Genomic DNA, 23,616 nt, shown 5'->3' with positions numbered 1-23,616 from the left:
GGCTTTTCGGGCCTAGGCGCGACCTGGAGCCGGGGCCTCGATCTGGAGGCTTGCGGTAGAGCTGGCGCAGCAGACGGGGATGCTTGTTTGGCGGGGGGGCTGTGGGCGTGGGTGGTGGGGGCTCTGGGGAGGCCTCCCTGGTATCACTGGCGGCCCCGCCCGAGCAACACACGGACAGACTGTGCATTCTCCCCTGTGCTCCTGCAGTGTTGGCAAAGGTACAAGCTATGGTGATGGTACAGGCTATGGAGATGCACAATGTGGACACTGCCATGGATTGCTGAAGGGGTGTGCTCCCTTCTGGTGAATTGATTCTCGGACTGCTGCCCCCTTCATGTGTGGCCCCCTGACTGGTGCACACCACAAGTGGTACTCTAAGGATGGACGCGGGATTTGAAACGCTCCTTCCCCTTTCACTGAACTGCGTGGCCTGGTGAAACACTGCGTACTAGATCCAATTTGGTCCTACGCTCTCCATAAACGTCTGGTATTGCATCCTACTGTGCTCCACCTGGTTCCCTGCCGCACACGAGATACATGCTGGCATTGCGCTTTTTACAATATTGCGCATTCATTGGATTTGGCCATGGGGAAAAGAGATCCTAACCAGAGGAAGCTAAGCTTTGACAAAACTTCGCTTTTGGTGTCGGACCCTCCGCCTAGTTCCACTGCCGGGGCGGCGTGCGCACCGGAGGGGGGGATGCCGCTACTATGGTTGCCACCATGATGGGTGAAATGCGCGCGGGCTTCAAGGCTCTTGATACACGCTTTGACACTCTAGAACAAAAACTTGCGGATATGGGCTCCAAGGTGCAGGCCCATGACAGACGCCTTGATGTGGTGGAATCCAGGGTTTCGGACGTTGAGGACGGCGCGGCCAAAACGCTTAAGAGGCTGGAACGTGTGGAGAAAATTCTCAATATGTGGCTATAAAAAATGAGGATTTGGAAGCGCGTAGCCGACGCAACAATCTACGCATAATTGGCGTGGCGGAGACAACAGCGATGGGGCGTTTTGACACTTTTGTTGAACAATTGCTTATAGAATTGTTCGGTAGAGAAACATTCACGGATGGCTTTGTAGTGGAGCGTGCCCATAGGTCGCTAGGACCTAGACCTCGCTCCGGTCAAGCCCCGCGCCCCATAATTGCCAGGATCATGAACTTCCGCGACCGGGATGCCGCGCTCCGCGCCGCACGGGAGGCGGGAGAGGTGAGATGGCAAGGTGGCACTCTGTCCTTCTTTCCAGACTTTACGATGATGGTGCAGGAGGCGAGGCGCAAGTTCAACGGCGTCAAGGCGACTCTGCGCAATCTTGGTTTGAAATATGGAATGTTGTATCCCGCAAGACTGAAGGTGGAGGTTAATGGCAGATATCGCATTTTTTAATCCCCCGCAGATGTCCAAGACTTTTGTCAAGGCTACAAGAAACAAGGCTCGCCTTCCGCCTCCAATAATGCGCTGCACTCCCCTCCTCGAGTGGACACGCAGACCAGTGTGGACCTTTTTGCAGAAACTGGTCAGGGCTGATAACAGTCACGTGCTTAATGGCTTGACTTTGCTGATGTTGTTTCAAAGTTGATGTGGTTTACCAGTGGATAGTTAAATCGCCGATGCCAATCAAGCAGCCTAGTAGGATTGCCCGCATGGGGTGGCGTTGCTTACCCCTATGGCTCATGCCTTATTGTCTTCCTTTCCTGGGGTTTTCTTCTGTTGGAAACGTTATTGTTTCACGATATGGTTATTGTTCTTGAAGATTCGCTGTTTACGATTGTGCGCAAATGGGGATCGCCTCTCCTGGGCTTTTGGGAGGCTGGGTGGCGGGTGGGGGGAGGGGTATGTTATGCTTTTCGAGATCTTTTTTTGTGTGAGTGATTGCGAGAATGCTGGGAGCGAGATGCTGGGATCATAGCTACTGGACAGCATCATTGGTTTTGTGCTATGGCCAGGATAGGTAGGCAGTCTGGCCTGTCCAGACTTACATTGATGTCTTGGAATGTTCTGGGCTTGAACACCACACGGAAATGCAAACAGGTATTGAACTATGCAGCGCGACACAGGGTGGATGTCCTCTTTCTTCAGGAGACACATTTGGCACCGTCGGCTAATGTCTCGGTGGCTAGGAGTTGGGGTGCACACAGAATTTTTTCCAATTTTAGCAGTTATGCTAGGGGTTTTGCAATCTTAATACATAAGCGTGTTCCATTTGTGCTAACTGGAAATGTCACGGACAGGGAAGGTAGATATGTGCTGCTGACTGGAGTATTGATGGGGTTCAAGATCGCCATGGTTGGAGTCTACGGGCCTAATGTTGATTCCCCCGCCTTTTTTCAGGAGCTTCAATTGTCACTCCTCAATTCTGACATAGATCTGCTGGTCATGGGGGGCGATTTTAATGTAGTGCTGAACCCGGACAGGGATAGTACTTCCACCTCCCCGGACTCCAAAGCCCGGTCCAGAAAGGTGCTCGCTGATATTTGCTCACACTTCTCCCTGATAGACATAGAAGCCAGTATGCACCCCAATGCGCCAGAGTTTACACATCATTCTGGGTTCCACGGAACTAGCACTAGAATAGACTATTGGCTGCTCTCTCCAGGAGTCGCGGGATGGGTGGATACCATTTCTACTCTACCACGAACTTTGTTGGACCATTCCCCCATTGTATTGAACCTGCTAATTCCCAGACAGGGTGGTTATGAGACACAGTGGTGATTCCCAGGAAGGGCCCTGCTAGACCCGGTTTTTAAGGAAGATATCCGCAGCGCTATTGAGGAGTACTTTGATATCAATACCGGTTCTGTAAGCACTTGGGCTATGCTGTGGGAGGGATTCAAAGCCACCATTCGAGGGGTGTGTATCGACAAACATGTGGGTGTCCTGAGGGAGATTCGTACCACTCTAACCTGTCTTGAAAAAGACATTGCTGGGATCGATGGGGAGCTACATGGGGGCCCATCCGAGGCGACAGAGGCCAAGCGGCTGGAATTGCTGTTGGAATTCAGGGATACTGCTGATAGAGAGCTGAAATTCATGGGTAAATATCACACGGCGTGTCAGTACGGGGAGGGAGATAGACCAGGGAAGCTTCTTGCGCAATTGCTTCGCCCCCCTCGACAAGCGGCTTACATTACAGACATAGTAGACATGCAGGGCTCCCGACATCTCTCCACTCCTGAGGTTTGCAGCACATTTTTGTCATACTACCAAACTCTTTACACGTCAACACTTACAGGCGAACACCGCAACCCTGGAAACTATTTGAGCGAGATTGCCATGGTGTATCTTGAGAAGTATATGCAGGAATTTCTTGCTTCACCAATCACCCCAGACTCTATAGTGGAAGCCATTGATTCTTTGAGGGGCTCTTCGGCTCCGGGACTAGATGGCTTTTCAACCGACTTTCATAAGGAGTATAAGGAGGAATTGGTGCCCAGACTGGTCGAGGTCTATGCAGAGGCCCTAGAGGCCGGCATGCTGCCCCCTACGCTTAGAGAAGCGGTAATTGTGCTTCTCGCAAAGGAGGGGCGCGACACCTCGTCTTGTGGATCATACAGACCACTGTCCCTATTGAACCTGGATTATAAGATTCTTGCCAAGGTTCTTGTGATGCGATTATCGCTTCTAATGGAGTCCATTATTTCCCCGGCGCAGTCCGGATTTGTTCCACATAGATCCACCTCCTTTAATTTGAGGACGTTGTTCTCCGTTATACACCGGATGGATCCATCGCTCCCGGCTGCAGCTGTGTTTCTTGACGCAGAAAAAGCATTTGACACTCTGGAGTGTCCCTTTTTTTTGTCCATCATGAGGCGAATGGGGATGCCTGCGATGTTTGTGGCTACGGTGGAGTTATTATATACGGCACCTACCGCACGAATACGTCTGAATGGCACCATCACGGACAGTTTTTCACTTTCGCGGGGCACCCGGCAAGGATGCCCATTATCACCGCTGCTGTTCATCCTAGCGATGGACCCTTTAGTGTGGCATTTTCAGGAGAAACATCTGCACAGAGGGCTTCAGTTTTGTACTGGTCCTCTCCTAGTCTCACTTTATGCAGACGGCACAATTTTGTATGTCCGTATGCCACAGACAAACCTGGAGCCACTGCTGTTGGAGATCGCCCGTTTTGGTAAATATTTGGGCCTCCGCATAAACTGGCATAAATCGGTCATTTTCCCGCCCACTCCCTCCACCTCCGAATGGACATGCGCCTTTCCTCTGGAGTGGAATACGGACTCAGTTAAATATCTGGGGATTCATGTGCACCTCGACACTTAGTCAATCGTCCGCTTAAACTATGGGCGCGCTCTTGATTTTTTGGAGGATCATATGGAGCAATGGCTCCGCCTTTCTTTGTCTATGGCGGGCCGGATTGCCAGAATAAAGATGATCGTGCTTCCACGGTTTTTATACTTGTTCAACAATATCCCGATACCCCTGACCAAGATTTTTTTCACGCAACTTCGTACACTGTTGTTGAGGTTGGTGTGGGGTGGCAGGAACCCACGGGTGTCCTGGCATACCTTGACGCTCCCTTATGAGCGTGGCGGATTCGCCGTGCCCGATTTTTACCTATATTATTTAGTCGCACAGTCCTCTTATGCTTATTACTGGTTCCATCCAGATGCCAGAATTCTACATTTAAAACCAGGGGCTGACCTTGTGTTGCCGGTTTCCCTGAAGACACTCCTCCCCAAAGGCTTTCCCCTGGACCCGCAGGACATACAAACGGTGTCCACCACGTGCTGGGCTTGGGATAAATTACACAGACTGCTACACATTGACACACTTTACTCTCCCGCCCTTCCTCTGCCCAATTCCCACTGGCTGCCCATCACCAACGAAAAGGTGGTGCAGTGCACACTATCCAAATTTCAATTAGAAACTATTGGGGATCTTTTCCCAGAGGGGCATGTTTTCTCTGTGACGGAAGATCTGCGCTTTGCGGACCGTACCTTCATGGACTCTTTCACACTGACCAGACTTAGATCCATGCTCCGAGCAGAATTTAACACATTCCCACTCCCCCCCCCCCCCCCCCCCCGAAGAAGCTGCGATACTCACGTTAATTATACAGAGCCAGACGGGATCACATGTTGTCTCTAAACTATATAAGCTATGTCTGTCCGCTCTCGCTTCGCAGGATGCAACGGTACGCGCTGCATGGGAGGGTGATCTGGGTAATCCCATTACCGACGACCAATGGGCGGCGTGCTGTGCGGTCACTAGGGACGTGTCCTTCAATAGTAGGCACAAGCTTATACATTTTAAATTCCTGAGACGTATGTATTACACCCTTGCTCTAGCGCACAAGATTGACCCAAATAGGGCGCATGCTTGTCCTAAATGCCGGGAGCCGCAGGCTGACTTTGCCCATCTTTCTTGGACATGTCTGAGATTACATGAATACTGGCTTCAGGTACACCGAATGCTGGGGGATATGTTGGAATTGGAGTTGATGCCAACTCCTGAAGTTGCGCTGCTTGGCTATGTTGTTAATTTCCCGCGTCCTGCAGGCAAGCTGGCGGCAATCGGCTTGCTCCTGGCGAAAAGAGAGGTTGCATTACTGTGGGGGGCCAGACGTGCTCCCAGTGCGCAGGCTTGGCTCCGCAGCATGTCACACTGCAATGTGAACAGTGTGGAATACTCCGAGCAGATCCCTGTGGCTTCCCGGCCGCTTGACATTTGGGGGCCATTTCGCACATACATCGAGAAGATCACACAGGAACAGCAGATACAGGTGATTAACTCCATTGTACAAGTGGGGGTGGGCTAGCATGTTACACTGGTTGCACTGTTCCGGACTACACCATTGACATGTTGCCGGATACTTAGCCACTGCATGTTACGATGAAGCGATTGTAAGCATTGTGATGCATGGTTGTCTGTGAGGCTATCTGTGAAGCGTTTGGTATTTATGTGGCCGATGTTACTTGCAGACCCCGAACTCACTACGACCTGGCTTGACACAGACCGTGAATTTGCTTACACCTCATGGGTGATAGTATTGTGATTCTGCATTTGATGTACCAGCTGCGCTGCTCTCTTGTGTTCTCCACCACTTACACGCTTGATTAGGGGTTTTCTTTATTTGGTATTGTTCTTCTTTTTATGTATATTTGTTCTGATACTCACATAAGTTACTGTGCAATTTTTCTTGCTTTTTTTATTTTTTGGGGAAAAAATATGAAGCTTATTCCATTGTGATCAATACCACTCCATGCGAATGTTGGTTATACCATTGATATTGCTTATGTTGCATACTGTCTGTATATGTGATACACATGATACTGAGTGGATATCATATTTGCGAATAAAGAAATTAAAAAAAAAAAAACCTACAGCACAAATGATTCGCATGTTGAGCATTTTAGCAACAGTGATAATTTAATCTTTCTGCAAATTCGTTGAAACAATCGTTGGAGCTCCTATCCCTTGGGCAACCGCTGATTTCTTCACCGAAGATCAAGACGGATGTCACTACACTACGCAGGGCTGATCTCCCCCCCACTTGTCATATCTGCATTCCGTTTCCGTTAACCCAGGGCGGTAGCTCAACCATTCTTTTTCAAAACTGCAGATTCTTTCCTCAGTATCAAGTGGTATCGCAATGTTCCAGGAATCGTGTGGTCCGGGAAGACTTCCGCAGATCGGTCAGGTGAGATAGCTTCACCTTTCTCCGTCTCCAGAATCTCTCGATGGTCGGTCAACGCAGCAGGTTCCACCAAGGTAGGCGACACACGTCGGCAGTGTGTGCCGTGGACCCAGTTCTTTCTATTCGTCACTCGAACTGCTGTCCTCGTTGCTAGGAGGACTTGCTCTGGTCCCCGCCACCTCGGCTCCAAGCTGTTCGATCGGTCGAAACACCTTGACCATCACGTGGTCTCCAGGCCAGTGATCATGTGCCTCACCGGCAGATCTGTCAGGAAGAGCTTCTCGAACCTGTTGATGAATCGAAATTAAACTGTCGGTTAACTGTGCCAAATAATCATTCATCAGAACACAAGGTACATCATGTATGGGGCGTGGCTTAGGAACTCCCCAAATATTCATTCGTCTTCCAAATGTGTGTGCCCAGATCGTGAGTGTGGCACTGATTATATGGACAGCAATGCCTGAGGTAACCCATCTGGCCACTTTAAGGATGTGGAAGCCAGAATGTTCGCTAACTTTAGTTTCAGAGTAGCGTTGTACCTCTCCACTAATCCTGCTGATTGTGGGTGGAAGACTGCATGGAACTTCTGTTTGATCTGTAATCCTTTCAGGACATGCTCAACAACTTGCCCAATAAAATGAGGTCCGTTGTCACTCCACAAAAGTTTACAAACACTGTATCTTGGGAAAAACTCCTTTAAAAGCACCTTGGCTGTAGTGAGCGCTGTAATATCCTTCGTAGGGTATGCCTCTATCCATTTACTGAAGGCACATATCACCACTAGGACATACTTTAGATTGTTACAGCGTTCAAGTTGGATGTAATCCATCTGTAAAACTTCAAAAGGTGCAGTCGGTGTAGCAAACCCTCCTGTAGGAGTTTGTGTCCCTTTACCAGGATTATACTGCCAACAGATCAAACAGGACTGTACTACTCCCTTAGCTGTGCTGGCAATCTCAGGATGCTCCAAGACTCGTGTAAGTAGTTTCGTTATCGCTAGAGCTCCAACATGTGCCAGCCCATGTGCCATTTGAACCATAGGTTGTAAATAGGCTGCAGGTAATTTCCACTTATCCATGTCTTTGTTGCGCCCACAACCCTCATCGTCCAATATTCCTTCTTTGGACCATTGCTCAGGTTCTGCTACAGAGGCAGGTCTCTGTACATCTAGTACTTCCTCTCTAACATCATGCCATCGTTCAGCTTGAGATTTCACTACGTATATGGAAGTAGTGCTTTGTTGCATTGCAGTTTCACGAGCTACGCGATCAGCAAAAGCATTGCCTTGCCCTATCTTATCAGTCACTTTCTTGTGTGCGCTACACTTCACAATCGCTATCTTTTTTGGATATGTCAGAGCAGTCAAAAGGTTATGTACTAGTTCTCCATGCATTATCTGCATCCCGTGGGATGTAAGAAAGCCTCTTTCCTTCCAGAGTATGCCAAAATCATGGGCCACTCCAAAAGCATAGCGGCTGTCTGTGTAAATGTTCACACACACGTCAGTGTTAAGTTCACACGCTCGTGTCAAAGCTATTAATTCAGCTGCTTGAGCCGACTCTGAGGTATGCGAGCTGTTTCCACTACTGTCTCAAGCGTGTTGATTGCATATGCGGCTGAGGTCGTGCCATCTGGTAACTTCAAACATCAACCCACCGTTTCCCATCTACATCCGGAAGAGGCGTATCTTGCAAATCGATGCAACCCTTTGTCTGTTTCTCAGTAAGGAATATACAATCGTGAGGCACCTTTGACTGGAACTGAGTCACAGGATATGGCAACAAAGTGGCTGGGTTTAGTGTGGTGCATCTCTTCAGGGTAATATGGGGTGCTAATAGTGTCAATTCATATCCTGGCAGGAGAGCACTAGTTAGGTGTTGCGTTCTGGTCTGATTCAAAAGGGCATCTACTGAAGGACATGGAGCAGTAAACTTATCAACATGGAATGCAAGTGGTTGTGAGAATGGGCGAAGGGAAGGTGTTCCATCGAAACCTATCGAAGTAATGGTTAAGCCAGACAGGGGAGCCCTAGGAATCAAGTGTTTAGACAAGGCGCTACGAGTAGCTCCTGTATCAACCAAAAATAGATCAGTAGAACCCAAAACATGTGCTGTAACATAGAGACCCTTCTGATCTACTGGAACTTCAACTGATTCCTTACTCCATCCTAGGCAATCCTATGCATAAGCAGAATCTTGAAACTCAGATGGTAGATAATCAGACATTTGGTATTGGTTCTTTCTATCACAAGTGTTAAACCCATCCTGTCCACGTATATTAGCCTCAAACCTAGCACGATCATTTGTGCTTCCTCTAGGCCCTGAATATCCCAAATGATTCCTCATTTGTCCCCGACCATGTGAACCCTGCTGAGCACGTAGTACTGGACAGTCAGAAATCCAATGTCCAAACTGCCTGCAGTACGCACACTGGTCAATAGACAAATTTGAACGATCAAAAGACGAAGCATAAGATACATGTCTACCTCTGTCATTACCTCTGTCATTTCCTCTAAAAGGCGGACCATAGGCCTGAGCCAACATAACCTTTGTTTTTAAATCTTTCATCTTTTTATCCTCATTACCCTGTGCTTCTAGCTCCTGGCGTTCGTAATATTGAGCCACAGTCAAAAGAGAAACCGGAGAAGAAGTTGTCCATGAGCTCTCACTGGCCTTTAGGCGACTAGCTATTCCTGGCAACAAGTTGGCGACATATTTATCTACGAACAGATGTCTGCCTGTGTCATCCGTTAATGACTGGCCACTAAAATTGTGGAATGTTTCCTCAAAGTGCGTAAAGAAATCTGACACTGATTCATCTGCCTTTTGCTTGCACAACGCTAACACAGTCCAATCTATCTTTTTAGGGGGAATAATTGTCTTTAATTTAACTAATATAGCAGCAGGGAGATCTAATATTAATTTACATGGTTTCTGTGCAGGCTCCCGTTCTACATCCATTTGTTCTAACTCTGTCCATAACGCCCCAAAAGTTGCACGATCATTAACTTTACTCACAGTTCTCCACATATCAGGGGGTAATATCAATCCAAAAAACAAATCAATATCTGGCAAAGTCATAGTACAAGAGCTAATGGCGCCTTCAAATTCCTCATAAAAAGCTGCTTGATTTTTCCGCGGATCAAGCAATGCATTTTTAAGTGCCATGACATCTGCTCTATTCCAAGGAGTGTAAACCCAATTATAAATAAAGCACCCTTTCGCGTCGGTAGAAGTCTTATAATTACGTGTACCTGCTCCTTTAGGAGGAACATATAAAGGTGCGGCTTCCCGCATGGGTTTCACATTAATTACAACATTCGTATCTGTTTCAGGCATCGAAGCCTTTGCCATGTCGATTCAGGATGTTTGTGCAGCTGCATCTGCTGCCTTTTTCTCCTCCCGCAAACGGACTGCTTCATCACGTAGTTTAACCAAGCGTCTGATCGTGTCAGTCACCTGGGAGAAGACAAAAGAACCTTCACGTAATTGATTACAATCAGCTGCTATATCATCTGGCTCTACTTCCACCGAATATTTCCTAAATCGATCAACAACCTCTGCAGCCAATATCTCTGTAAAATATTTTTGTTCCCTTTCCGACCAATTCTTAATAGTATCTAGAAGTTCAGAAGCAGTGATAGTACTACGATCGGCTTTCCGCGCCGCGTATCTAATCTCAGAGGAACATTCGGTAGTTATCATCGAGCGAGTGTCTCGGGCTTTATCCTGATCTGCCCCCCTGTACTCGCTGCCCTTTGCCTGTAGTGCCAGTGGCCCCAGCCCCCTTTCTCTTCTGTACTCCGCCCCACTCCCTCGCGATTCGCGCTCCTCCTGCCTCCCCGCAGCTGCCTCCCCTGCAGCCCCGCCCGGGGATCCTCATTCGCCGTCCAGCAGCTCCCCCGCCTCCCAGCTGAGCCGCCCTCCCCACTCCCCCATTTATGGCGGCAGATACGAGGCCGTGCAGCGGACGCGCGCAGCAGGCGCGCCACTGGCGTGCCTAAGGCAAGCCTGTCTGCGCCCGTCCGTGCCTGGACCGCGCCCAGCGCCAAGACTCCTGGACCACGCACCATCCAGGTAGCCTACATACAGTACGATGCCAACACCCTCATCGCACTCAACCACAGACGGCCACACAGCTGCCACAAGGCCGCCCCCAAGAGCATCCATGGCCCCTTCACCTGCCGGAACTGCAGCTTCTCCTGCATCAAAGACGCCGAAACACCCGCCACGACAGAACCCAACCAGCTCCGATGCATCCTGCTCAACAACCGCTCTGCACGCAAACACGCCGTCGAGCTCTGGGACCTGCTTGACTCTACATCATCAGAAATATTCTTCCTGACCGAGACCTGGATGAACGAAGCCTCCGCACCAGACATCACAGTGGCCATTCCAGATGGATACAAGATCACCCGCAGAGACCGTGCCAATGGAGTCGGCGGAGGAATCGCCATCATCCACAAGGAAACCATCAGGATCTCTACCAACACCGCCGACACCCTCAACACCGCCGAACACATGCACTTCCAGATCCACACGGACCCCAAGACCACCCTAAGAGGCCCCATCATTTACCGACCACCAGGACTCCGCCCCCAATTCTGCAACTCCATCGCCGACTTCATCAGCACGCATGCAATGACCTCCACCGACTACAACCTCCTTGGCGACCTGAACTACCACCTGGAAAACAACAACGACACAGACTTCTCCACCCTGATCGACAAACTCACTCCCGCTCCTTCTACGGCAGACAGAAGACCCTCAGACCTTCAGGAGACTACTCAAGACCTGGCTCTTCAACCACTAGCTGCAGCCACCCCAGCGCCTTGAGGCCCTCGCTGGTGTGTAGTGCGCTCTATAAATTATTGTTGATTGATTGATTGATCTGTAGGAGAGTCCTCATAAGGAGCAGAAGGGACAATATACGGAGGTGGAGAACAATCTAATAACAAGAAATCATCTTGAGGTTTATTAAGGATAGGATAAATGGATTGCCTAACAGCGTATTGGCCAGTTACCTGTAAGTGGTGCTCCCTATCTTCCCTCTCTTTAATTTCTTTACTTTTCATTTCCAATGCTTTCGCATGTATAGTCTTTCTTTGTTCTTTTTCAATCAAGGCTTGCTCACGCTTCATTCGCTCAGGCACTTCTTTCTCCCACATTCGCACACAGTCAAACATGTCTTGTCTAGCCTTTCGCTTAAACATTCGTTGCTCCACATACTGAATCTTTCGTAAATCAAATGACCCATGCACAGGCCAACGCAACTCAGGATCTTTACAAGTATATTTATTCCATAATGTGCGCTACATTATGGAGGAAATACCATACTTATACCATACTTAATATACATGTCCCTATTAGGCGTCGACTCCGTGGGGGGGGAGGGGGACAGGGTGGGGGGGGGGTTTGGGGTTGTGTTTCATCGAGTTTAAAACTGGTACCACTACAAAAGCAACACATCCTTCGGAGTGCGCTAAAAACAGGCATGCTAAAAATAGTGCAAAATATGCAATATTATAAACAAAGTAGCGCTTAAAGTTGGCCAACACATACTTAGATACTAAGCCACAGTAAGCGTTACTGAACTACCTTACCAGTCCAAGGCATCAACATAACCCGACAGCAAGTGTTGCATCAAACAACTCTTACCAATCCTTTGGGTCCAGATTCCAACTGCCAAGTTATCAAATCGACCAAATGGTCACTGCACGGCGAATCAACAGAAGAGATCTCAGTCGAGGACCGGCGCCACCTGGATGGTCAGATCAGAAAGAAAGGAAAAGCGCCGTGGGTGCCAAGACTCGAGTCTCCTCCGGCAGTGATCATGTCCAAAGCGAGATTCCAATCCTTCGTCGTGACCAGTCCTTCGGGCATCCGAGTCGCCGATGAGCCCCGCGTTGGGCGCGAATTTGTGGTGGTGAGCCTCAGCAGGGCCTACCAGTGCAAGGGATTCACCCTTCTCTGCACAGAGTCCTTAGACCAATAGGAAGAATTTGGCAAAGAAACTGGAATAGAAAAGACAAAGTTTATTAAACCTCATGAGGTGGAACTACATTCGCACAACACCCTTCAGTAGTGTATGAAGTAGCACACTGACTGGAAGGAGCTTGGTCCTTTTATACCCACACAGGGGCTCAAAAGAAGGCGGTACAAGATATAGAATACTGGTTTCAAATACATACAAGGTCATACAGAGAGTGTGCTAGCAACAAGTGGGAAGGACTGACAGTAAGCTAATTCTGGTGGACACAACCTGACAGTTACATGTTAGGGACAGCTATAAGCTTTACTGGGCATGTGCAAAGCAGAGGAGGATAAATATATCTCGTCTCTAGGCAGATTTCAAGAGCAGTTAACAGGAAGGTAGGACAGAGCACATGGTGAGCACATGGCAAACAAAATGGCTGCCAGAAATACAAAATGGATTCCACAAAATGAACAAGATAGCTAATGCTTAATCTAATCGCTGCTAAATTATGACAATCATCTGGTAACTCGTACCCTGTAACTACTGGCTCCCATGCCATGACTCTATCCGCACAGTAACCCTTGCCCCATATCTCCACCCTCTGGTGACTGATGGTCCTTTTTTCTGCAGCTTCGTTGTGCGCACCATGGTCCCTTGTAATCTGGGTGCCCCATCAATAGACATCTGGCTCTTTCATTCCAAAGATCAGACTTGGAACTGTACCCCGACACTGATGATGCATATCGAGGAGCCACACTGCGAATGTCTTTGATTTGTTTTGTATTTTCTCCCTGACTCTCTGTAATATTTTCAACACTGCCTGTAAACCACATAGGTCTTACAGAGACAACACTGCTGGAAATGGGATTTCCACAACAGGCATGAATCTGATACCATTTCTAGTGCTGTTGCTCCTGCTTCAATGGTCTTATCCATAGCACAGCCAAAGTTTGTTATTTGATCAAAAACATGTGATACCCATCATCAACAACTGAGCTGCTGCTCAATGATTTTTCATGGTGTACAACCATGCAGTAACTCGTACAGTAAAATCGTGTGAATGAAAAATGGCTATGAAGGAAATCTCTGTTTGAATTGCGCACAAGATACTGAGATTAGGAATAGTGGGTATTTGCACAACTCTGAATTTCGGCTTATTCATACTTTTCTGTGATTTAGTGGGTATTTCGAAAAATGTGTTCTTTTTTTAATACTGTCTTACAATTGGAAGCAAAAACTGGAGAGAAATACAAATGATAAAGGTACATGCAGTACTATTCAGTTTTCTCACACTTCTCCAGATATAAACCATACCTCTATTTTGAAGCTATGTCTAGCAACCACAAGAGGAAAGATCCCAAAGCGCAATGCAGAGACATCACTTTTTTGCCATGAAAAATAATGCTTTTGCTCATGTGGGTAGCTAAACAATTTGGGCCCTAGCTCGCTGCCACCCAGGGAAAACTACCAAAACTAGATATTTATAAAAATAGACATAATGCTTTAAGCCCCAGGTGAGCAGAAAGAATACTGGTATTTAGGAGTTTGGGATAGGCCAAATAGGTGGGTAGCTACAAAATCCCACCATTTTCCTTAATAAAATATATGTATATCCTTGGTGTCTACTGGGATGCGTACCTCTCCTAAGCTCCCCCTCTCTGAGTACAGACTTGCTGTGAAAACCCAATTGACCCCTGAGGGGCACAAAGACTGGGGCCCTTTAGAGGAGGGGGAAGGTCTTATGGCTGTGCGGGCTACCACCCTCCTTTTGTTTTGGCCACTTTTTCCTCTGCTGTTTATTCACAGACTGCCCCGAGGGATGTCATGAGACTATTTAGCTCCTTCTGGTGTGGCAAACTGAATAAACAAAAAAGTGCTAGGTGGAATGCTTGAATTAATCTCAACCAATTGTAACTAATCATGGACATATCCTAGTCCATTGTTTTTTGATCAGCATGCCACCTCAGATTAGACCCAGCTATATGCAACTCAGCCAAAAGATCAAGTTACTTTCCTTTGGTAACGCTAAAATCTACCTGCAGATGATTCCTCATCATTTTGAATATTCCAGGTGCCAGACTGGATTCAGAAATTTTCTTCCATACTCTCCCACACGAGTGCTGTATGATGTAGAGCCACAAAGCACCCCTGTCAGCGTGCTGACGTCAGCCATCTGTTGTTTAGCACAACGTTGAGGCTAGTGGAGATATTGAGTGGTGCAGTTCTCGATTATTTTAATAAAATCTGAATGTTATTTTAATAAATATATATGTGTGTGTGTGTGTGAGTATGTGTGTGTGTGCATGTGCAAGAGATATATAAACAGTTATAAGCACAAAATGAAAGCAGACTTTTGTCATAGACAAACCATGCTACGGAAAGTAGGGAGGGTTGATGAGAAATCTTCAGGTAGACTTTGTATCCACCAGAGAAAGCGTTTCCAAAGGTAAGTAACTTGTTCTTCTGATGGATACATATAACTGCAGATTCCTCACCTTTTGAATAAAGTCCCAAAGCAGTACCACAATATGAGGTGGGTGCATGGAAGACTAAACCAAGAAGTTGTGAAGAACTCAGCAAGCAAAGTCACCATCCCTTCTCACTTCTGAATCTAAATAATACTGCTTTGCAAAAGTGTCGCTGCTTTGCATATATCGGCTATAGGAACCCCTCTAGCTGTGCAGAAGTAGAGATTTTGGCTCGGGCAGAAGGAGATTGAATAACTTCAGGCACTTCCTTCTGGACCATTGAGTAGCATATTTTGGTACATAGAATGATCCTTCTTGATACTGTCTGTTTGTAAATGCCTTTCCTTTCATTTTTCCAATGTATCCTACGACGGGTTGGTCATAGAGTAGGAATTGCTCTGTCTGAAGGGTTTTTAGTGACTCGGGAAATATGGCGCTCTTCTATGTAAACAAATGCTTATTATTGGTGCAATTACAATTTATGTACAGTGCAACCAGGTATGGAGATATTCCCTAAAACCCCTAAATATGTGTAGGGAAGAACCCTGCACTATGTGATACCGAATCAAGTCTCGGGCACACGTGAACTTGTGTTAAACAAGGTACGAGTATATAAAGTTTTTCTACTTGATGAAGAATGCGTTAGCGTTCTAGTGCTCCGCATCTAGGCGGTATATAAACCACTTCCAGGTTACTTTTGGTGTCGACACCCAGGAGGCACCTCGAGAATTGCTGCAGTGAGACATTACAGTGCACCCCCTGTGAGATAAGAACTCCCGCCCTCCCCTACTTTAACACAGGCAAATGTATTCCTGTCTGTCTAGTGATAACAGTTATACTGATTTCCGTCTGAGTGAGATCTATTTTAGTGATACACAAACAGAAAAAGGGCTTTAATCCGTTCGTCCTATGCTAGCGGCCCATTTCAGAGTGCCAGATCGTCCAACATTGTAGCCGTGAGACACCTCAGCGCACCCGCTGTAGGTAAGAATTTCTACTTCGTTCCAGTATACAATTATAAATAATCCCGTATGTGCAGTTAACACATGTGTGCCGACTAGTTTCCAAGTGGGATCTATCTGTCAGATCAACACTTTGAACATTGGACTACCTGACGTTCACCAATAGGCTCACGGCGCAAGATGAATTTAAATTACCGGACCACCTTCACTAGGGTAAGATCCATTTGCACTCTATATTATTTTTTATGCCCGATTTACGCCATAATGGTTCTTAGACTTATTGGCCAAACTTCATTATTTTCTATTTAGATGTAATTTAATCCATGACACCTTTTTACTCATTCTTCGTGACGCAAAACTTGACAAGCCGGGTTGGAATTATCACCGGCAGAGCGGTGAGCACTCTTTTCTCTTCTATGTTGTTATAGAAATTGCCACCTGCCCCCTCAAATAGGTCACTTATACCCGTTTGCAAATTTTCTTCTTTAGCTCCGTAGTTTATACAAGACTCGTACCTTCACCTACAGGTATCAATTCTTTACATACTTACTGAAACTCTTACAAACTTTAACTGGAACTGTATGCCCTTCCCCGTAATCCATCTATGATTTCTTAATATTTATATCTTGCAAAAAAAAATTCTCTAATTTTGGTCCTTTTGATTGAGCTATCGAAAGTCTATAATAACTGTAATGTAATTTGTATCAATGTCACTTGAATAATTCATTATCTTTTAAGCATTTACGATACTCACAGTGTCACTCATAGCATCATGTTGTCACTATTGGTAATTAGGTTGTTCCATTTAGGGTTTCCACTTTAAGGTGCAAGTCACCACTGCAACTGATAATAAATTTCCCGTTGTTCAATTTAGGGTTTCCACTTTAAGGTGTAAGTCAACACTGCAACTGATGATACATTTCCCATACATAACTTTTACATTAATTTCAGTATATTTATATCATTGTTTGTGTCCTGAGGAGGTCGCAGGATTATTTCCATTGGCGACGAAACACGTGTTGGCTGGTTTTCTTTTGCTAGTTTTGAATAATAAAAGTCAAGAATCCATTTACCGGAGATGAAGATTGACATTTCCTTCAGAATCTATTTTGATTGGCTCGTACCTTGTTGAACACAAGTTCACTTGTGCCCAGGACTTGATTCTATAGAGTCTGAACTCACAGGTTCTTTAAATATAGAAGCTGACTACCCTTCATAGGGTGAGGAGGAAGATAAAAGGTGAAAAGGGTGATGGACTGACCCAAGTGGAAGGGAGTAACTCCTTCAGAAAGGACGGCAGCCCTGGTCTATAATACCAGTGTGTCTGGAAAGAAAGTAGTAAAATGTGGTTCTACACTCAGAGACTGTAGTTCACCAACACGTCTTGCTGATGTGATGGCAATCAAGTTGATAGTTTCGAAGGACAATATACTTGAAGGACATCTGTGAATGGGCTCATTGAGAACACATTAAGAAAGTAAGGACCAAATTAAGATCCCATTGAGTCATGATAAAGGGAGTAAAAGGGCACCTATATGTAAGACTCTTTCAGAGTCACAACAATTGGGGATTTAACTGGACGGCTGATGAAGTATACACAGACAAGCCATCAACGCTGACAAATAATCTTTAACTGTTGCAACTAAGCAGCTATGTGGGGTTAAGAGGGGTGGAAAAGAAAGGCTATCTGATAAATGTGGCTTGGTGGGATCTATGGAGTTTTCATCACCGAATTTGACAAATCAAGCCCACCTGCTAGATTCAATTGATTTGATGGAAAGGCATCAAGAGGACATAATAATGTCCACCGTTTCAGGGGGTAGAGAGATTAAATCCAGATTGCTCTTCTCAATCTCCAGGCATGCAGGCGGATGTTCTGGAGGATGGGGTGTAGAACCTGCCCCTGTGACAGACAAGAAGCCAAACCTGTAAGGGAGGTGAAGCAGAGGGCACAGGGAAAGATGAGCAAGGTCTACATACCACACCCTTCTCTGCAAGTCCTGGGTGATTACGATAACTTGTGCCCATTCTAGGCGAATCTTCCTCAATACTCAAAGTAAGGGTATAGAAGCCAATGAGTACAGGAGTGAAGAGGTCCACTTGAGGTGTAACGAGTCTCCCACTGCTCCTGCATCAGATATTGAAGGGCACAGAAGATTGGGCAGTGAGCATTCTCACAAGTGGCAAATAGATCCACATGTGGGATTCCCCATAATTGAAAGATAAACTGGACCAACTCTTGGTGAAGTCACCACTCATGGTCAGCTAGATGATGTCAGCGGAGCCTGTCTACTCATATATTGAGCACTCCAGCCAGTTGACTTGCTATAGCACAAACCTGATGGTCCTAAGCCCAGGTCTGACGTCTTAGAACCATTCTGCAGAGAACAAACAACCCCTTGGAATGACCACCTGCAAAGAGAAGGGAGGAAGACCTTGAAAGCTAGTCATATCACCCTTAATTCCAAAAGACTGATGTGTAACTTCTGTTCTTTTGGTGAACAGAGGCCTCTGATATCCAGTTCCTCTACATGAGCTCTCCACCCTTGGGTAGCGGCATCTGTGCCACTATGGCCACGGGTGGAGAAGGGTGAAGCAGACTTCTTTGAGACAGGTTGCTGCTCACACTCTGCCATTGCAGATCTGCTGCAGTGTCCCTTGAGATCTTGATGCATGCCTGCAGATCTCCTCGGTGCCTGAGCCATTGTCTCCACTGGAGGGCCTTCATATGCCATCGTGCATGTGTGACCAACAGAATACAGGAGGCTAGCAGACCTAGCAGGCGTAAAACTGTCAGGACTGGGATGTTTGCTCCATTCAGAAATTTCAGATTCATAGCCTGAATATTTTTAACCCTCGGAGGAGGAGGGAGGGCTTGGTTCGATGTTGCATCTAATACTGCCCCTATGTGACAGTATGCACTAAGATGGCACTAGGTAAGACCTCAGCTTTTTGTTCAGTTGAATTGTTTACTATAAGTGGTAAACAGCTATTCAGGAATCTTGGCCTTGAGTAGCCAGTCATCCAAGTAAGGGAATACAGAAATCCCCTTCCTCCTTAGGTGAGCTGCTACCAGCGCCATCCCCTTTGTGTACACTCCTGGTGCCGAAGTAGCGTGAACGGATAGTGGTCAGAACCCACTGTGAGGGAAGACAGTTCCTGTGTGTTTGCAGCATAGGGATGTGGAAATAGGCATCGTGCTGATCAACAGACAACATCCAATCTTTCGTAAGCGTTGCAAGCAGACCCTGAGCTAGGAACAGTATTTTGAATTTTTCCGTTATTAGGAGCCAGTTCAAAATCCCTAGGTCTAGGAACGTACATAGACCACCATCCGTATTGGTGATCAGGAAATACCTCGAGTCGCATCTCTGTTCTTTTCCTGTTCTGGAACCAATTCTACGGCACCCCTGAATAGGAGGGATTCCTACTCCAAGTTCCTCTTGGAGTATTTTCAAATGGTCGAGTTGGAGAGACTCCAATCAGGGAGGGATGTGAGGGGAGGTTGTTGCAAGGGTAGGGCTTACCTCTTTTCTACAATTTGAAAGACCCAAATATTTGAAGTGACAGACCTTCATGTTTGTAAAAAGGAGGATACCTGTCCTCCAACTGGTAGAATAAGTTCTGGTATAACAGAACTAGGGCTTTCCTGTTGTCGCTGGGGAAAAAGAGGAGGGAGGAAGAGATATGGCTCGCTTTCTTCCATGGCCCTGTCCTCTGTGCTGTCTATAGAGCAGATCAGACTGTTGCTGCTGTTGTTGCAGGTTGTATTGCTGTCTGCTTCAAAAGAAAAATCCACAGCTGAAGCCTCTACATTTTTTTTATTGTCTGAAGGCTTTTAATTGAGATTGAAGAACTAAGGCTCATTGCTTTGCTCTCCTTAAAGTCTTTGAGAGCAAAGTCAGCCTTTGCTACAAAAAGGCAGGAACCCTCAAATGGTAGGTCCATCAGAGTTGGTTGGACATTAAGGTTCTGCGATTTCGGATTTCGGCCCGTATCTAGCCGCCATTTGGTGTCCTGTCGCCATTTTGTGTTGCCCTCACTCAGGCAGCACGGCGAACAATGTGCCTTTGCTTTTTCCAGCTGCTACGTGTCCTTTCAGTTAAAAAGGAACTCCATTGTCCTTGTTCATGAAACCCGATGTCAGGGTCTGGCTGAGTTCGCTAATCCATGTCTGGTTCGATTGATCCCTGTCTCAAGGTTGCCATCCAGGGCCTTATCCAGTCTCGACTGGATTTTAACAACGCCCTGTACCTTGCTGCCCCAGAATATACGCTGCGGAGACTACAAATAGTGCAGAACTGCGCCGCCCGCACACTACTCCAGATCCCCCGACGTCAATCAGCCAAAACTGGACTGACCAAACTACATTGGCTACCCATCCGCCAAAGAATACAATTCAAGGCCCTATGCATCGCCCACCAGGCCTTCTGGAAAACGGGCCCCCTCATCACCCTCAACCTAGTCTCGCACTACCAACCTACTAGGAACCTCAGATCAACCCAGACGGATATGGCCACAACACCTAGAATAAAGAAATCAAGAACCGGCGGTAGGACCTTCGCTCACAACGCCTCCAAGCTATGGAACACTCTTCCCCTCCATCTGAGAGCTAACCCAAATCTCTCCTCATTTAGAAAACAGCTCAAAACATTCCTCTTCAACTGCCCTCAGTAAACTCCCCGGTCACCCCTCTCGATATGATGACGGTTCTTAGCACTTGGATGCCCCCGGGCATCAATCGCGCTCTACAAATCGACATACAATACAATACAATACAATACTGGCTCGGCCGACTATTTGCCCTCTCCTATTCTTCCCTTATACTATCTTATCCGACTGGCCTTCGCTATTCTCTCCTTGTATGCTCCTATTACACAACTATCCTTTGAGACACACAAGCATGTCCTGCCACCTGCGAGAGGGGATTGTGAGCACCATCACTGATTAATTTGTCGGGAGGGGTGGCACACGGGGTCCGAGAAAGGGGCGTATTTTGAGACACTGATAGCTTGTTTTCCAACTTTTCTCATTGGTTCGTTTTGTATGTTTAGGGATGGGATATTGTAAATGTGTTTACTATAAGAGATTGTACGCCACGGATTGAAGTGGCAGTCTCCTTAGAACCCACTTTGAGTGTAACTTCTAGTGCTTAGCTGCAGCTAATAAACCTGGCTTCCACGCTCAACGGAGTGTCTCGTGTCTCTGTTAGTTACAAGGCAGGTGAATCCGGGGATTTAGGCGTGCCCTGCGCCGCCCGGCCCATATGGCCCGGTTCTCTAACTGGTGCCCAACGTGGGGCGGTTTCAGTGGTAGCGGTTCAGCCCGAGGGTCGTGAGAAGCCCCGCAAGAAAATTCCGGAGGATTCGCGAGCCACGCCAAGCGACCCCTGTATGTCGAAGTGGACCGAAGGTCTTTTACAGCGCGGCTACTCCTTTTCGACGGCTGCTGATGACTGCTGCCCTGACTACCGCCCTGCCTTGGACCCTCTGGTGATGATTGGTATCGCGAGACGTTAGACGGACCTCTGTTGGCGTGAGAAGACCATTTAGTTAAGTATTCGTGGGTAGCGCCCACTTCTTTGTTTTGTTTTTGATTTTTTGTTATTTCGCCTATTGCAATAGTCGAAGCCGAGGGGTGAGTACTTTTGTACTGTGTTCTTTGCTTTCACTCCTCGAAGTTAGTAAATGGATCAGTGTGCTTAAAATGCCTGGTCTGAGCGGATTTAGGAAACTCTGTTGTTTTTGCTGTACTAGGGATTCCCAGCTTGAGGAGTCATGTCCGATTCCTCCGGTTGGAACTCCCACTTATGAGCTCTATTCTAAGCATGGTGTTGGGCCCATTGCTTTTAACGATGCATGGATTCGATACACAAAGAAAGATGGTGTCTTACGGTGGCCACCAAATGGTAGCTTTGAGCCTGACATACTAGATAATCTGAAGTCAATTCTGTTCAAAAGAAAAGCCCGGCCGGCAATGTTTGACTGTTTCCGCCTTTGGCGTAAGGAAGCCAAACAGAGAGAAATTAAACAAGCAAAAAGAGATTTGAAAATGAAAGATATGACGGTTATACAGGCTGCCCAGCAATTTAAAGACAATGAGACTGATCGAGCGATTGAGGTCTAGGATAGACAGTATCGAATGGCAATCGATAGGTGCTATCCTGAGTTACCCCCACAAAGCAAAGATCTTGATGAAGATCCCTTAATGTCTCATTTGTTGAAACCACCTCCGCCTTATGCGCCAGGTGCTAATGCACCTGTATTATTGCCACCTATGCAGCAACCTGTTGTTCAGCTAGGAGCTCCGGCTCCCGCATCCTTGCCTCTTCCAGTAATACCGCCTGCACCTCCTTTGCCACAAGCTTCTGTACCTCAGTCTCCTTTGCCTTTTGTGTCTCTTGCAACGGGTAGCCCTTCTCTTCCTTTGCTTAATACTTCGTCTCCAGTTTTACTCCCTACTTCTTCTCCGATTCGTAATCGGTTAGTTGATACTGTTTCTGGTCTTTTCTCCCCCCTCTTTGGCTTGTTTAATAGGACTCCTGCTTTTTCTCAAAGGCAATCCCGTAGTCAACTCCCAGATTCCGAGGAACGGGTGTATTTGACTCTCTTGCTCATAAATGGATGATGAATGGTCCATTATATAGTGTACCCGATAAACTGAGTACCTTTCTCCAGTGGAATGCGCCTACACAGAGATACGTTTTTAATGTTATGTGTGACGCACTCATTAAAGGATGGGAGGATATGGAATTGGATCTAACTCCTCAGGGTCTATTGGAGATACAGGATAAGTTCGATAAAGAACTTATTGTGGGTCCTGACGTTAAGGATGCTATACAGACACTTGTTACTTTAAGGTCCTTATATTCTTCCCGGACTATTCCCGAACCGGATCCTGCAGTTAGACAGAAAACGAAGAATTATCCTATGAGAGAAGTTCCTCCAGTATGGAGGGAAGCGGTTCCGCAAGCGGACGCCCTTCCAGCTGTCCCTGCTCATTTTCAGCGCATGTGGGTACATGTTCCTTGGGAACGAGCTGAAGTTTTAGCACTTAAGCAGTCTTTGCCGGACCCTCGTAAAAATCCTGCTGGTTATTATAAAGAGTTGTCCCAGACTGTTGGTGCATGTATTATGAATTTGGCTGATGTTGATATGCTGATGGGGAATTATGGGCCCGATTCAGAGAATGAACTTAAGACTCAATCCTAAACTTACTACTGTTTTGGTATTCACAGATTGCACTTACTACTTTTGGTATTCACAGAATGAACTTACTACTTTTGGCATTCACAGAATGCACTTACTACTTTGTGTATTCACAGAATGAACTTACTCATTTCGGTATTCACAGAAGTTAGGACTCCTAACTTTAGGATTCCTAAATGCCTTCTGTGAATACCGAAAGTCCTAAAATTACGATTTTTCTCAATTTAGTAGTAGTAAAGTTAGGACTACTAACTTTAGGACGTCTAAATGCCTTCTGTGAATACCAAAAGTCTTAAAATTAGGATTATTCTCAATTTAGTAGTCCTAAAGTTAGAAGTCCTA

Source organism: Lissotriton vulgaris, chromosome 5, assembly GCF_964263255.1.
Source record: "Lissotriton vulgaris chromosome 5, aLisVul1.2, whole genome shotgun sequence".
Classification (NCBI taxonomy): domain Eukaryota; kingdom Metazoa; phylum Chordata; class Amphibia; order Caudata; family Salamandridae; genus Lissotriton; species Lissotriton vulgaris.
The sequence above is the reverse complement of the archived record's forward strand: the minus strand, read 5'-3'. Positions refer to the sequence as shown.